This window comes from Capra hircus, chromosome 26 (genome assembly GCF_001704415.2).
Source record: "Capra hircus breed San Clemente chromosome 26, ASM170441v1, whole genome shotgun sequence".
In the NCBI taxonomy this organism is placed as follows: domain Eukaryota; kingdom Metazoa; phylum Chordata; class Mammalia; order Artiodactyla; family Bovidae; genus Capra; species Capra hircus.
In genome coordinates, this window is record NC_030833.1 from 39,135,164 (window position 1) to 39,150,140 (window position 14,977).

A 14,977-nucleotide genomic window follows, 5' to 3' on the forward strand; every position below is an offset into this window, starting at 1 on the left:
TAGATTCTTTAGCGCAAGGCATCCTTCTGGCTTTTAGGAATTTTTCAGATTTTTGCAAAAATATATATTATTATACCCATGAAAGTAGTGTTTTTAACAAAATAGAATTGTTATAATCAACCAAAAATTGAACTAGCCTATAAGCAAAAACTGAGAATAGTTAATGCTTAGTCTTTTCATAGAATATTTCATTGTCCTTAATTATGCAAACAAAATAATGTAGAATAACCAAGCTATATTCAGAGTAAAATGATTCACCGCAAATGGTTGATTAACAACAAAGAATAAAAATAGACTGGGTATTCTATTAAAAACTCTAGACAAACTAGAAATTAAGCTAAGGAAAATAAGAGATAGAATCAACTATAGGATAAAAGCATAAAAATAAAGCCATGAATAGGCTTTTTGGAAAGACCAGTAAATATCTCAAATCCTGGCAATGCAAGTAATGGAGAGACCACACATATATAGTGTTTGAAAGAAGGGATATAATAGAAACATTAAAGCAATTAAAAATAGAAGTGATAAAATAAAAAATGTCAAGTGAAATTTTGAAAATACCAGCTACTAAAAACCTTAAGTAGCAAATATAAGTAATGATCACTCTTGATTTTAAGGATTCACTATTAGGTTTCAGCCTGGAGTACCTCACATGTGAGTTCTTTCAGATCATTCTTAAGCTATTAAAACTATTCCAGATTTCTGTTAGAAATCTTCAAGTTAAGGCATGTATATTCTCATCATTTTCTTAATAACTGACAGAAATGGTAGGAAAAACATAAGTCATCATCTATGCAATCACAATAAAAGAAGGAATAATGTCTACAACAACCTCAAATTATAAAGCACTGGCCAGATTTTGCTGAGAGCTGAGAGGTACTCTTGACCTGCAAAATAAGGAATGGAACACTTATGGGAGACATGGATTGTCCCTGTAGAGACTTGGTTCAAAACCACAAAAATGCAAGGAAGTACAGCTGAACAATATACCTTATTATGGCATTTCTAGGCATTTCTGCCTTCTCTGACCAGCCTCCTAGTTGAAGTAGGTACCTGGGGTAGGGGAGAGGAACCCAAGAAAAGGAAAGTTGCAGTTGCTGATTGCATCAGAGAGGTTACCTGGCCATATAATAGTTAATAATGTTAACCTTTATACAACAATTAGTATGTGAGAGGTGCTACTCGAGACTAAATGTTATCTTGCTAAATTTTCATAACCTATCAAAGAGTTATTACTATCCCCATTTTACAGATAAAAAAAAATACAGAAGTAAAAATACTAGTTACTGAATCTTGAGCTAGTAAGTAGCATGCCTGCTAAGTTGCTTCAGTTGAGTCTGACTCTCTGTGACCCTATGAACTGTAGCCCATGAGGGTCCTCCATCCATGGGATTCTCCAGGCAAGAATACTGGGTGGGTTGCCATGCCCTTCTCCAGGGAATCTGCCTGGTCCAGGAATTGAACCTGTGTTTCCTCTGTCTCCTCTGTCTCATTGACAGGCGTGTTTTTTTTTTTTTTAAATCACTAGCACCACCTGGGAAGTTCCAGAGTCTGTATTTTTCATTAAAACCCTCTGTGACTTGCCTTCTCCTTCTTCCTTCCAATTCTATTATACTTTTCCCTAGGTCAATAAAATAGTGAGAAAGTAAAGGAGATCAAAGGGGAAACTGCAGATTGCCAGATCACATCGTATTCCTCCATAGAATGTTCTTCATCTGGAATCTAGCAGATAAATTATACAAAATTTTGTAAAAGTATTAAACAAAAGGACATCAACAATATATGTTGTAAAATGAATTGCCTGAAGAAAGATAGGAAGGGTTCAGTTTAGTAATTCTCTCTTTTTTTGTTAGCCAATAAAGTGTAGATAATGCCATTCTGAAAATAAGAAAAGCTCAGATGATTATATGATAACAGGATAATCTGAAAAGCCAGTTGGAAAAGTTCAAAAGGAATAGAAAAGAAACCTTACATATTACAGAATGAAAGTAATAAAAGGTAGAATAATAACAAACTCAAGCAGAGATAGAATGGATGGCTTGGAAGATCATCTAAAATGGAGCAAAAAGAATACAGGTTTTTAAAGATTTATTGTTATTGTTCAGTTGCTCAGTTGTGTCTGACTCTTTGGGACCCCATGGACTGCAGTACACCAGGTTTCCCTGTCCTTCACTATCTCCTGGGGCTTGCTCAAACTCATGTCCATTGAGTTGGTGATGTCATCCAAACTTCTCACCCTCTGTGTTCCCCTTCTCCTCCTGCTGTCAATCTTTCTCAGCATCAGGGTCTTTTCCAATGAGTCATTCTTTGCAGCAGATGGCCAAAGTATTGGAGCTTCAGCTTCAGCATCTTTGCTTCCAATGAATATTCAGCATTTATTTCCTTTAGGATTGACTGGTTTGATTTCCTTGCAGTCCAGGGGACTCTCAAGAGTCTTCTCCAACACCACAGTTCAAAAGCATCACCTCTTCAGTGCTCAGCTTTCTTTGCAGCTTCCCTTACAGTTCAGCTGGTAAAGAATCTTCCTGCAATGCAGGAGACCCTGGTTTGATTCCTGGGTCAGGAAAATCCCCTGGAGAAGGGATACGCTACCCACTCCAGTATTCTTGGTCTTCCCTTGTGGCTCAGATGGTAAAGAATCTGCCTGCAATGTGGGAGACCTGGGTTCAATCCCTGGGTTGGGAAGATCCCCTGAGAGGGGAAAGGCTACCTACTCCAGTATTCTGGCCTAGAGAATAGTCCATGGGGTATAGTCCATGGGGTCACAAAGAGCTGGACAGGACTGAGCAACTTTCACTTTCAGTTTTCTTTATGGTCCAACTCTCACATCCATACATGACTGCTGGAAAAACCACAGCTTTGACTGTGTGGACCTTTGTCAGCAAAGTGATATCTCTGCTTTTTAATATGCTGTCTAGGTTTCTCATAGCTTTTCTTCCAAGAAGCAAGTGTCTTAATTTCATGGTTGCAGTCACCATCTGCAGTGATTTTGGAGCCCTCCCAAAATAAAGTGTCTCACTGTTTCCATTGTTTCCCCATCTATTTGCCATGAAGTGATGGGACCAGATGCCAAGATTTTCATTTTTTGTATGTTGAGTTTCAAGCCAGTTTTTTCACTCTCTTCTTTCACCTTCATCAAGAGGCTCTTTAGTTCCTCTTTGCTTTCTGCCATAAGGGTGGTGTCATCTGCATATCTGAGATTATTGATGTTTCTCTGGGCAATCTTGATTCCAGCTAGTGATTCATCCCCCCTGGCATTTCTCATGATGTACTCTGATAGAAGTTAAATAAGCAGGGTGACAATGTGCAGCCTTGATGTACTCCTTTCCCAATTTGGAACCAGTCTTTTGTTCCATGTCAGATTCTAATGTTTGCTTCTTGACCTGCATACAAGTTTCTCAGGAGGCAGGCCAGGTAGTCTGGTATTCCCATCTCTTTAAGAATTTTCCACAGCTTGTTGTGATCCACACAGTCAAAGGCTTTAGCATAGTCAGGGAAGAAGAAGGAGATGTTTTTCTGGAATTCTCTTGCTTTTTCTATGATCAAACAGATGTTAGCAATTAGATATCTGGTTCCCCTGCCTTTTCTAAATCCAGCTTGAAGATCTGGAAGTTTTTGGTTCACTTACTCTGGAAGCTTAGCTTGGAGAATTTTGAGCATTACTTTGCTAGCATGTGAAATTGTGTGTTAGTTTGAACATTCTTTGAAATTTCCCTTCTTTGGGATTGGAATGAAATCTGACCTTTTCTAGTCCTGTGACCACTGCTGAGTCTTCCAGATTTGTGGCATATTGAGTACAAAACTTTCACAGCATCATCTTTTAGGATCTGAAATAGCTCAGCTGGAATTCCATCACCTCCACTAGCTTTGTTTGTAGTGATACTTCCTAAGGTCCACTTCACACTCCAAGATTTCTGGGTCTAGGTGATGATCACACCATCATGGGTATCTGGGTCATTAGGATTTTTTTTTTCCTGTATAGTTCTTCTGTGCAGTCTTACCACTTCTTCTTAATCTCTTCTGTTTCTGTAGGTCCATACTGTTTCTGTCTCTTCTTGGGCCCATCTTTGCATGAATGTTCCCTTGAAGTGAAGTGAAGTGAAAGTCGTTCAGTCATGTCCAACTCTGTGACCTCATGGATTATTCTGTCCATGGAATTCTTCAGCCCAGATAACTAGAGTGGGTATCATTCCCTTCTCCACGGGATCTTCCCAACCCAGGGATTGAATCCAGGTTTCCCACACTGCGGTGTAGTCTTTACCAGCTGAGCCACAAGGGAAGCATGAAATGTTCCCATGGTATCTCTAATTTTCTTGAAGAGATCTCTAGTCTTTCCCATTGTATTGTTTTTCTCTATTTCTTTGTATTGATCACTTAGGAAGGATTTCATATTTCTTCTTGCTATTCTTTGGAACTCTGCATTTAGATGGGTATATCTTTCTTTTTCTTCATTGCTTTTGCTTCTCTTCTATTCTCAGCTATTTGTAAGGACTCCTCAGACAACCATTTTGCCTTTTTGCATTTCTTTTTTCTTGGTGCTGATTTTGATCACTGCCTGCTGTATGATGTTACAAACTTCCATCCATAGTTCTTCAGGCACTCTGTCAGGTCTAATCCCTTTAATTTATTTGTCACTTCCACTGTATAATCATAAGGGAGTTGATTTGGATTATACCTGAATGGTCTAGTGGTTTTCCCTACTTCAATTTAAGTCTGGATTTTGCAATAGGGAGTTCATGATCTGAGCCACAGTCAGCTCCTGGTCTTATTTTTGCTGACAATATATAGCTTGTCCATCTTAGGCTCAAAGAAAATAATCAGTCTGATTTTGGTATTGACTATCTGATGATGTCCATGTGTAGAGTCTTCTCTTGCGTTGTTGGAAGAGGGTGTTTGCTAGGACCAGTGCGTTCTCTTGGCAAAACTCTGTTATCCTTTGCCCTGCTTCATTTTGTACTCCAAGGCCAAACTTCCCTGTTACTCCAGGTATCTCTTAACTTCCTACTTTTGCATTCTAGTCCCCTATGATGAAAAGGACATCTTTTTTAGGTGTTAGTTCTGGAAGGTCTTATAGGTCTTCATAGAACCATTTAACTTCAGCTTCTTTGACATTAGTGTTTGGGGCATAGATTTGGATTACTGTCATGTTGAAGGGTTTGCCTTGGAAACAAACAGGGGTCATTCTATGATTTATTATAGATATAAAAGGTAAATAAGGGAGGTCTAAAATATGCACAACTGGTATTTTTGAAAATGAGAACATAACAGATTGAACAGACTCAAACATTAGGTGCCAAGGAGGATGAATTTCAAGAACGCAGTGAGATTCAATATTAGAAAAAGTAGTTAATTGCTTTTTACATTATCAATAAAAAATATATTGATAGATGCTAAAAAGGCATTTGAAATTTGAAACACATCCTGATTAAAAAAAATAAGTTTAGTGAAATAGGATTAGATGAAATTGATATGTAAAAAATAATCTCAAACTATCAGGCATGTTTAGTTGTTGAAAGACTAGATTTCGTCTCATTAAAACCACGATAAGAGCAAAGCTTCTGTTCAGTTCAGTTGCTCAGTCATGACTGACTCTTTGTGACCCCATGGACTGCAGCACATTAGTCTTCCCTGTCCATCACCAACTCTGGAACCTTGCTCAAACTCATGTCCATTGAGCTGGTGATGTCATCCAGCCATCTCATCCTCTGTCATCCCCTTCAGTCTGTCCCAGCATCAGGATCTTTCCTAATGAGTCAGCTCTTTGTGTCAGGTAGCCAAAGTATTGGAATTTCAGCTTCAGCATCACTCCTTCCAATGAATATTCAGGACTTATCTCCTTTATGATTGACTGGTTGGATCTCCTTGCAGTCCAAGGGACTCTCAAGAGTCCTCTCTGACACCACAGTTCAAAAGCATCAATTCTTTGGCACTCGGCTTTCTTTATGGTCCAACTCTCACATCCATTCATGACTGCTAGAATGTGGTCCACTGGAGAAGACAATGGCAAACCACTTCAGTATTCTTGCCTTGAGAACCCCATGAACTGTACGAAAAGGTGAAAAAAAAAAACCCTTCTGGCATTAATTACTATTTAACTTTACTCTTTAATATTAGCCAATTCAATTAGATGAGAAAAATGATTATGAGTGTATTAAAAGCATAAATGATAAAGAAGGAAGGTTGACTCACATTTTAAATGGTTATAATGAATAAGCATATCAATAAAAATATGTAAAGTATAGAAATAGAAGAAAATATAGTAATTCTGTGAAAATATTTAGACTTGATAGTAATCAAAGGCATGCAATTTAAGACAATAAAGGCTTTTTCCTACTAAATTACAAAACTAAATGTAATAGAAATATTCAAAATTGCCACTTGTGAAACAAACATTCTTAGGTACTTTCAGTACCTAACGCCTAGTTGTACTTTCAGTACAACTACGCATTTGTACAGCCTTTCAGAAGTCTTGGATATAGTATTAAAAATGTTACTACAATTTGATGGAACCATTTCACCTCTAGATGTTTCTCCTGAGGAAATAATTGGGAAAGTGTCCAATATAAGCAAAGATGTGCCTTAAACATTTTAATTTGTTTTTTAATAACAGAAAATGTACAGATACCTGGTTTGGTTATGATCTATTTTTAAGAAACTGGTTAGAAGGTTCTGTTTAATTTCACTATTAAAAATAGCTTGAGAGGAGTGGGAAGGAAAGAGCTTCAGAATACAGGTGTCCAGTTGGATCCCTGAGCCCTGTGCGAGCAGATAGCATGTGTGTGGCCCTTATCCACCTCCCCAGTGGGGAGGAACGCCAGTGGGGTGATGCGCTGAGACCTCGACCTTCTCCTTTCACCTCATTTTTCTCGTTCTCCTCATGGTGCCTCTTCACCCACAGCTTTCTTCATGGGCTGGACCATGGTTGTGCTGGGCAGAAGGATCAGCGGCTTGGCTGCGAGTTACTACCTGATCTGGGCCCCCTGTCCCACCAGGTGGTCTTGGTGGAGGGCAGTGAGTGCCTGGGAGGCTGGATCCGCTCAGTACGAGGGCCAGACAGTGTAATTTTTGAACTTGGACCTCAAGGAATTTGGCCTGTGGGCAGCCCTGGGAGCCTGGTTTCTGAGCTTGGCTTGAACTCAGAAGTGTTGCCTTCCCGGGAGGTCATCCAGCTGCCCAGAACAGGTTCCCGTGTGTAGGTGGTGCTCTGCATGCCTTGCCCTCTGGCATCAGGGGGCTCCTCTGCCCTTCACCTCCCTTCTCCAAACCTCTGTTCCGGGCTGGGCTGAGGGATTTAACCACCCCTCGTGGCAAAGACCCTGATGAGACTGTGCACAGTCTTGCCCAGCGCACCCTGCTTCTGAGGTGGCGTCTCTTGCCATGGAGTGTTTGAGCTCACAGCTGTGAGCTCAGCATCAGGTCCTGCTTTCTCAGTCTCTTCCAAGCTGAGCAAACCCATCATTCCATATAACTGGGGCTGCTGCTGGGGGCAGGGTGGGGCCCACAGCTGGGTTCAGCTTATTCGCCAAGCTTGGGCTGAGTGCTGGTGCCAGTGGTCACTCTGTGGAGGGCTGAAGACGTTGCCCCAGGCCCTCAAGGCCCACCTGACTAGTAGGGGAGTCCGCGTTCTCCAAGGCCAGCCAGTCTGTGGGCTCAGTCTCCAGGCAGAAGGGCGCTGGAAGGTCTCTAGAGGACAGCAGCCTGGAGGCGGACCACATTATTAGTGCCATTTCAGCTTCAGTGCTCAGCAAGCTGCTCTCTGCTGAGGCTGTACCTCTGGCCTATGCCCTGAGTACCATCACTGCTGTGACTGTGGCTGTGGTGAATCGGCAGTACCAAGGAGCTCATCTGCCTGTCCGGGGAGTTGGACATTTGGTGCCATCCTCAGAAGACCCAGTCATCCTGGAAATTGAGTATGACTCCGTTGCTTTCCCTGAGCAGAATGGGAGCCCCCCTGGCCTCAGAGTGACTGTGATGAGGGGAGGTTCCTGGTTACAGACACTAGAAGCCAGGGGCTGTCTTATCTCAGGAACTGTTCCAACAGGAGGCAGACAAAGCTGCTGCCACTCAATTAGGACTGAATGAGCCACCAAGTCACTGCTTGGTCCATCTACACCAGAAGTCTATCTCCCAGTATACATTAGGCCACTAGCAAAAATTGGAGTCAGCTATCCAACCAGTCCATTCTGAAGGAGATCAGCCCTGGGATTTCTTTGGAAGCAATGATGCTAAAGCTTAAACTCCAGGACTTTGGCCACCTCATGCGAAGAGTTGACTCATTGGAAAAGACTCTGATGCTGGGAGGGATTGGGGGCAGGAGGAGAAGGGGACCACAGAGGATGAGATGGCTGGATGGCATCATTGATCCGATGGACGTGAGTCTGAGTGAACTCCGGGAGTTGGTGATGGACAGGGAGGCCTGGTGTGCTGCAATTCATAGGGTCTCAAAGAGTTGGACATGACTGAGCGACTGAACTGAACTGAACCCAATTCCTGGCTGCTCAGAAGCTGCCTTTGACTCTGACCAGAGCCTCCTATGAGGGGCTTGCTGTCAATGATTGTATGAAGAGTAGGCGTCAGGCAGCAGCCTGTGTCTTGGGCACAGAACCTAACAGTTGGTCCTCAGCTCCCACTTCTTCTTGCCCCTGGTGGCAGGGATTCTGTCACCCATGAAAATAAAAGTTACTGAAGCTTGAAAAAAAGAAAGCTTGGGAGTACACAGAACAAAAATTGTGTATATCTAGGTGGCAGGATGAGTTTAATTTACATTTTATGATTTTTCAATTATCTATTTGTATAAAAGTTCATAAGAACTTTTCAATATATCATGTTACATAGAGAAAACAATATATATATATATATATATATCTTATTATTTGATTCCAGATGCCAATAAAAATGCTTAGGAAAAAACCCTGAAATTAAACTAAAATGTTAATGGTAGCTGCCTCTGGGAAATGAAATTATGAATGATCATTATTCTTCACCTGCATCTTCCTGTACTTTTCCAAACTTATTTCTTTTCTGTAATTAAAAAAAAAGCGCAAATTCCAAAAGCAGAGTAAGAAACATGAAGGAAAGTAACTCTTATCCTATTCATTAAATTAAAATTTGCTCTTTTTTTTTTGTTAGTTCATTAATCCATGATTTCAAGTGTGATCCCAGTAGGGGGCTCATTTGAATTGCTTCACTTTCACATCCATATTTTATATTTCCTCCAGGAGACTTATTTTGAGGAGATATACAAATTAAGACTATATATTAAGAAATGAAAGTTAAAGCCCCACCTCATAGTCCTATGCTTCTGATCATTTCAATTTTCAGTTCTCTTGGACCAGACACAGGACTGTCTCTGTTCTTGGTTTTCTTTCGTTTTTTTTTTTTTTTATTAATTTTTTTATTTTTACTTTATTTTACTTTACAATACTGTTCTTGGTTTTCATTTCATCAATATGAAGTTGAAGTAATGAAATGGGAATAAAAAGATACTCTATCTGTACTGGAGTAGAGCTTATTGGAGCTCCATGTTCCTTTTCCTGTATTTTCTTCTTAAATTGCAATGTTATCATTTATCTTAGTTTGATTAAGAAAAGAAGCCTTCTTGCCCCACCCTCCTGCTGCCTATTACAATCATCCATTTCATACAGCTCCTCAGAGCACTCTTCTAGTCACTGGATGGCTTCTCCTTCTTTCTCCCCCTCTTTTCTTACACTGTATCCTTTGGAATAACCCTGCCCCAATAGGGAGAGATGATGCTCAAGAGGTAGCCAAAGCCAGGTCAGTGCTGATGCTCAGTCATGTACAACTCTTTGTGACCCCATGGACTATAGCCCAACAGGCTCCTCTGTCCATGGAACTTTCCAGGCAAAAATACTGGAGTGGGGTGCCATTCCTTTCTCCAGGGGATTTTCCCAATCCAAGGACTGAACCTGCATCTCTTGTGACTCCTGCTTGGCAGGCAGATTCTTTACCACTGCACCACCTGGAAGCCCTGATAAAAAATGAAATTTATTTAAAATTCAAGTAATAGAAAAATATAGGAGAAGTAAAATATCATTTAAAATCCCAACACAGAAGTGTATTTTTTTCTGTTTGATTTTAAAATATTTATTTATCTTTAATTGAAGGATAATTGCCTTTCAGATTTGTGTTGGTTTCTACCAAACACGAACATGAAACAGCCATATGTTTACCCATGTGCCCTCCCACTTGAAGATCCCTCCCACCTCCCTCCCCATCCCACCCCTGTAGGTTGTTACCTGGATTGAGTTTCTTGAATCATACAGCAAATTCCCATTGGCTATCTTATTTTACATACGGTAATGTATCTTTCCATGTTATTCTCTCCATATATCCCAACTTCTCCTTCCTCTCCAACAAGCCATGTCCGTAAGTCTGTTCTCTGTGTTTGCAACACAGAATTATATTGAGTGATATCCACCAATTGTTAGTATCTCTGTCTGGATGTACTCAGATTGAGGAGCATGACTAGATCAATAGCAAGAAGCAATTTAAGAAAAAAGGCATCAATCAATACTAAAAAAAAATACTGAATTTACTTTGAACTAAACCAAAAGAAGAAAATTAAATGGAAATAATTTCTAAGCAAAAAATTAGCATTTCATCAGCAAAAGACATTAGAGGTGTTAAAATGTTAGTCGCTCAGTTGGTGTCTGACTCTCTGCTACCCCATGGACCATAGCCTTCCAGCCGCCTCCGTCCATGGAATTCTCCAAGCAAGGATACTGGAGTGGGTAGCCATTCCTTTCACCAGGGTTTCTTGCCAACCCAGGGACTGAACCTGCATTGCAGGCATATTCTTTACCATCTGAGACACCAGGGAAGCCCTAGGTATTAAAAGACAACACTAAGGTTAAAGAAAAACAGCTTAAGAGAAACTTTATAAGAATAAAGTCACACATAAATAAACATGTTCATATATGTATGCATGTACTGTGCTGTGCTTAGTCACTCAGTCGTGTCTGACTCTTTGTGACCCCATGGTCTGTAGCCCGCCAGGCTCCTCTGTCCACGGGGATTCCCAGGCAAGAATACTGGGGTTGGTTGTCATTTACTTACTTGGTGGCTTACATTTACTTGCACATGAAATCCTAAGGAAAATAAAAATAATAAATCTCCCACTCCTCTCACTCCCTTTCATGGTCTCCAGATTGGATAGCTAGACAAACAGATGTAGGTATTTTTGCCCTCCACTGTGGTCATCCATCGCTTTTCGGGCAGACCCAGATTTCTCTAGTAGCTTACTGTTAGGGACTGCGGTTTGTAAATGAAAGCTGGTAGGCTGGTGGAGCAATGATGGGGGACCCTGCCTGCATTCATGGAGTCTTTCTAAGAGCGAGAATTGAAGCATTGCCTAGATAGTAGTTTCTCATGTTAATACTCTGATTGCACTTCATGTGAAGCTTGTAATGTATAATGAGATTCTTGGCCAGCTTCTCTCATTATCACATCTTCCAGTGCTGGAAATATTTGCTTCCAATGGATCATTGCTGTGCCTTCCACTAGAATTGCCCTGAGCTTTTGGGAACTGTCTCATCCAAGGTTACCCTCCCTAGAGGCCATGGCCTGTGGCCTATGACTGAAGAAGGATATGAAGACTCAGCGCCAAGGCTCAATTTGGGATAACTGAGAAGGGTCATTCCAGGTCCAGAGTTCCTTGTAGGACTGAATGAGATTTAGTTGCAACAGCATTGTAGGTCAACTTCATCTCTGACCCAGTCTCGCTTTCCTCACTTTATTGCAGCTGTATCTTTTGAGGGTATTCCCCAAAATACCTCTGCAGAAAATGTAAGACAACATTCTCATGACTGGTGATAAATAAAATATTCAGTAAATTTTTCATGAAGGTAAAATTGAAAAGTTATCTTTTATCCATTCTGGTGTGTTACAATGTCCTTTAAAAAATCCATACGGATGATAGATGGTAATTACAAAGTATAACATCAGCTCTGGGATTTCTTTCCAAGCAATGATGCCAACAGAAAGAAAAGGAATACAATGAAATCATAAGCGGACATTTCCTTTTTTTGTGTCCTGATTGTGACCATGCCAGAGCGAGTAATTGCCCTCTAACTACAACACAACTGCACTCATTTCACTTGCTAGCAAAGTAATGCTCAAAATTCTCCAAGCTAAGCTTCCACAGTACATGAACTGAGAACCTCCAGATGTACAAGCTGGATTTAGAAAAGCCAGAGGAGCCAGAGATCAAATTGCCAACATCCGTTGGATCATAGAAAAACCAAGAAAATTCCAGAAAAACATTGCTTCATTGACTACGCTAAAGCCTTTGACTGTGTGCATCACAACAAACTGTGGAAAATTCTTAAAGAGATGGGAATACCAGACCACCCGGCCTGCCTCCTGAGAAACTTGTATGTGGGTCAAGAAGCAAATGTGAGAACCGGACAGGGAACAATGGACTGGTTCCAAATTGGGAAAGGAGTACGTCAAGGCTGTATATTGTCACCCTGCTTATTTAACTTATATGCAGAGTACATCATGTGAAATGCTGGGCTGGATGAAGTACAAACTGGAGTTCTCAAGGTTGCCTGGAGAAACTCAATAACCTCAGATATGCAGATGATGCCACCCTTATGGCAGAAAACGAAGATGAACTAAAGAGCCTCTTGATGAAGTTGAAAGAGGAGAGTGAAAAAGCTGGCTTCAAACTCAATGGTCAAAAAACAAAGAATGGAAAAACAAAGATAATGGCATCTGGTCCCATTACTTCATGGCTAATAGATGGAGAAGCAATGGAAACAGTGATAGACTTTATTTTCTTGGACTCCAAAAACACTGGCGAAGGTTACTGCAGCCATGACATTAAAAGACTCTTGCTTCTTGGATGAAAAGCTATGACAAACTCAGTTGGCATTTTAAAAAGCAGAAACATTACTTTGGCAACAAAGTTTCATCTAGTTGAAGCTATGGTTTTTCCAGTGGTCATATATGGTTGTGAGAGTTGGACCACAAAGAAGGCTGAGAGCCGAAGAATTGATGCTTTTGAATAGTGGTGTTGGAGAAGACTCTTGAGAGTCCCGTGGACTTCAAGGAGATCCAACCAGCCAATCCTAAAGGAAATCAGTCCTGAATATGACTGATGCTGAAGCTGAAGCTCCAATACTTTGGTTACCTGATGCAAAGAGCTGACTCATTAGGAAAGACCCTGATGCTAGGAAAGACTGAAGCAGGAGGAGAAGGGGACGATAGAGGATGATATGGTTGGACGACATCACTGACTCAGTGGATATGAGTTTAAGCAATCTCTGGGAGATGGTGAAGGACAGGGAGGCCTGGCGTGCTGCATTCCATGGGGTTGCAAAGAGTCAGACACGACTGAGTGACTGAACAACAACAATTGTGTGTCCAAGATGATCTCAACACCCAAAGGTTTCCCTTTGAGCAACCAGTTAATCTCTTCACCTTGTGATTCTACTTTATTATTATGCCCTTCTTCCAAAGCTCATTATAACATTATCAGCATGAGTAGAGTTGCCATGTAAGTTGGGTTAGGGAAGGCAAACTGGAGGGGTGCTTTGAATCTCTGTTCACGTGGCTAAATGCCAACTGAATTGGTTGCACAAGCAACTCTTAAAGTTGAATCCAGAATAGACCCTTCTGCCTTCTCTCGCCTATGTCCCCATATATCATTGCAACTCTGGCACACTCCAGAAAAACACTCATTTCATGCATTTAAGTTCAACTGACATAACATGCAACATATTTTCAAGCCCATAAAATAACAGTTGACCACTACCCTTCTCAATGACTGTATTTTATGCATGTATTACTTGAACTAATGTATTTCTTCCCAGGCCAGCAGGCTGCCAGATCTGCTTCTTTCCGCTAGGCCACTGTTTTGGTTAAAACAACCTCTTCGAAGCTCACCCCACCTTTCCCAGGCAAGGTCATCCTCATTTGGTCTGGGGAATCAATGTCTTCCATTGTCTTTCCAACCTATTGTCATTCCCCATCTCTTTCACAGCTTTCCCTTTGATCATTAAGAGTCTTCAGCCAACCCTTCTCTTGTGAGTTAAGACTTTCACAACTATTTCTTCTGTCAATAGAAAAACCTATTTTAGGAATAAAATAAAATCTCAATATTTACTGTCTTTCTTGGTTATCTTGCTATGAGGGATTTAATTCTTCTAGAGACAATGTGAATTCTTCTGATCCACTAGGAGAGAGATCATGAGATATAAGGGAGTATAGAAAATAATTATAAGATATATTGGATAGAACCAATGCATCACGTGCTTATAAGGCTATGTTTGACCCCTATAGGGCTATGGTGAATCCCTGTTCCATTTAAAAAATTTGTTAAGTTTTAGCTGCATTGGTTCTTCATTGTTCTGCACGGGCTTTCTCTGGTTGTGGAGAGCGGGAGCTATTCTTCATTGCGGTGCGTGGGCTTCCTATTGTGTTGGCTTCTCTTGTGGAGCATGGGCTTTAGGCTCATGGGCTTCAGTATTGGGTCTTGAGGGTCTAGAACATGGGCTCAGTAGTTGTGGCACACAGGCTTAGTTGCTCCATGGCATGTGGGGTCTTCCTGGACCAGGGATCGAACCCGTATTCCCTGCATTGGTAGGTGGATTCCTATCCACTGCACCACCAAGGAAGCCCCTGAATCCTTGTTTGATGTCTTTTCTTCTGCTTGGAGAGAATACTTCCAGCTGTCAAGTCACTATCTCTGTTGTCACCACTCACCCCTGTAGTTTATCTATCAAAATCTCTCCCAAATTGTCTTCCTTGTTGTGCCAAGGCACATTTTTGCAGAATCCCATTCTCTTCAGTCCCTAACCTTTGATCAGTGTTAAGTTTGTGCTAAGTTACTTGAGTCATGTCCGACTCTTTGTAACCCTATGGACTGTTGCCCACCAGGCTCCTCTGTCTATGGGATTCTCCAGGCAAGAATACTTTAATAGGTTGCCATGCCCTCCCCAATAGCATTAAATTT

The 14,977-nt window shown here is 41.0% G+C and overlaps 1 pseudogene; it reads left to right on the forward strand.

Moving 5' to 3' along the window:
- LOC102181559 lies at positions 6,907-8,740 on the forward strand (annotated as a pseudogene).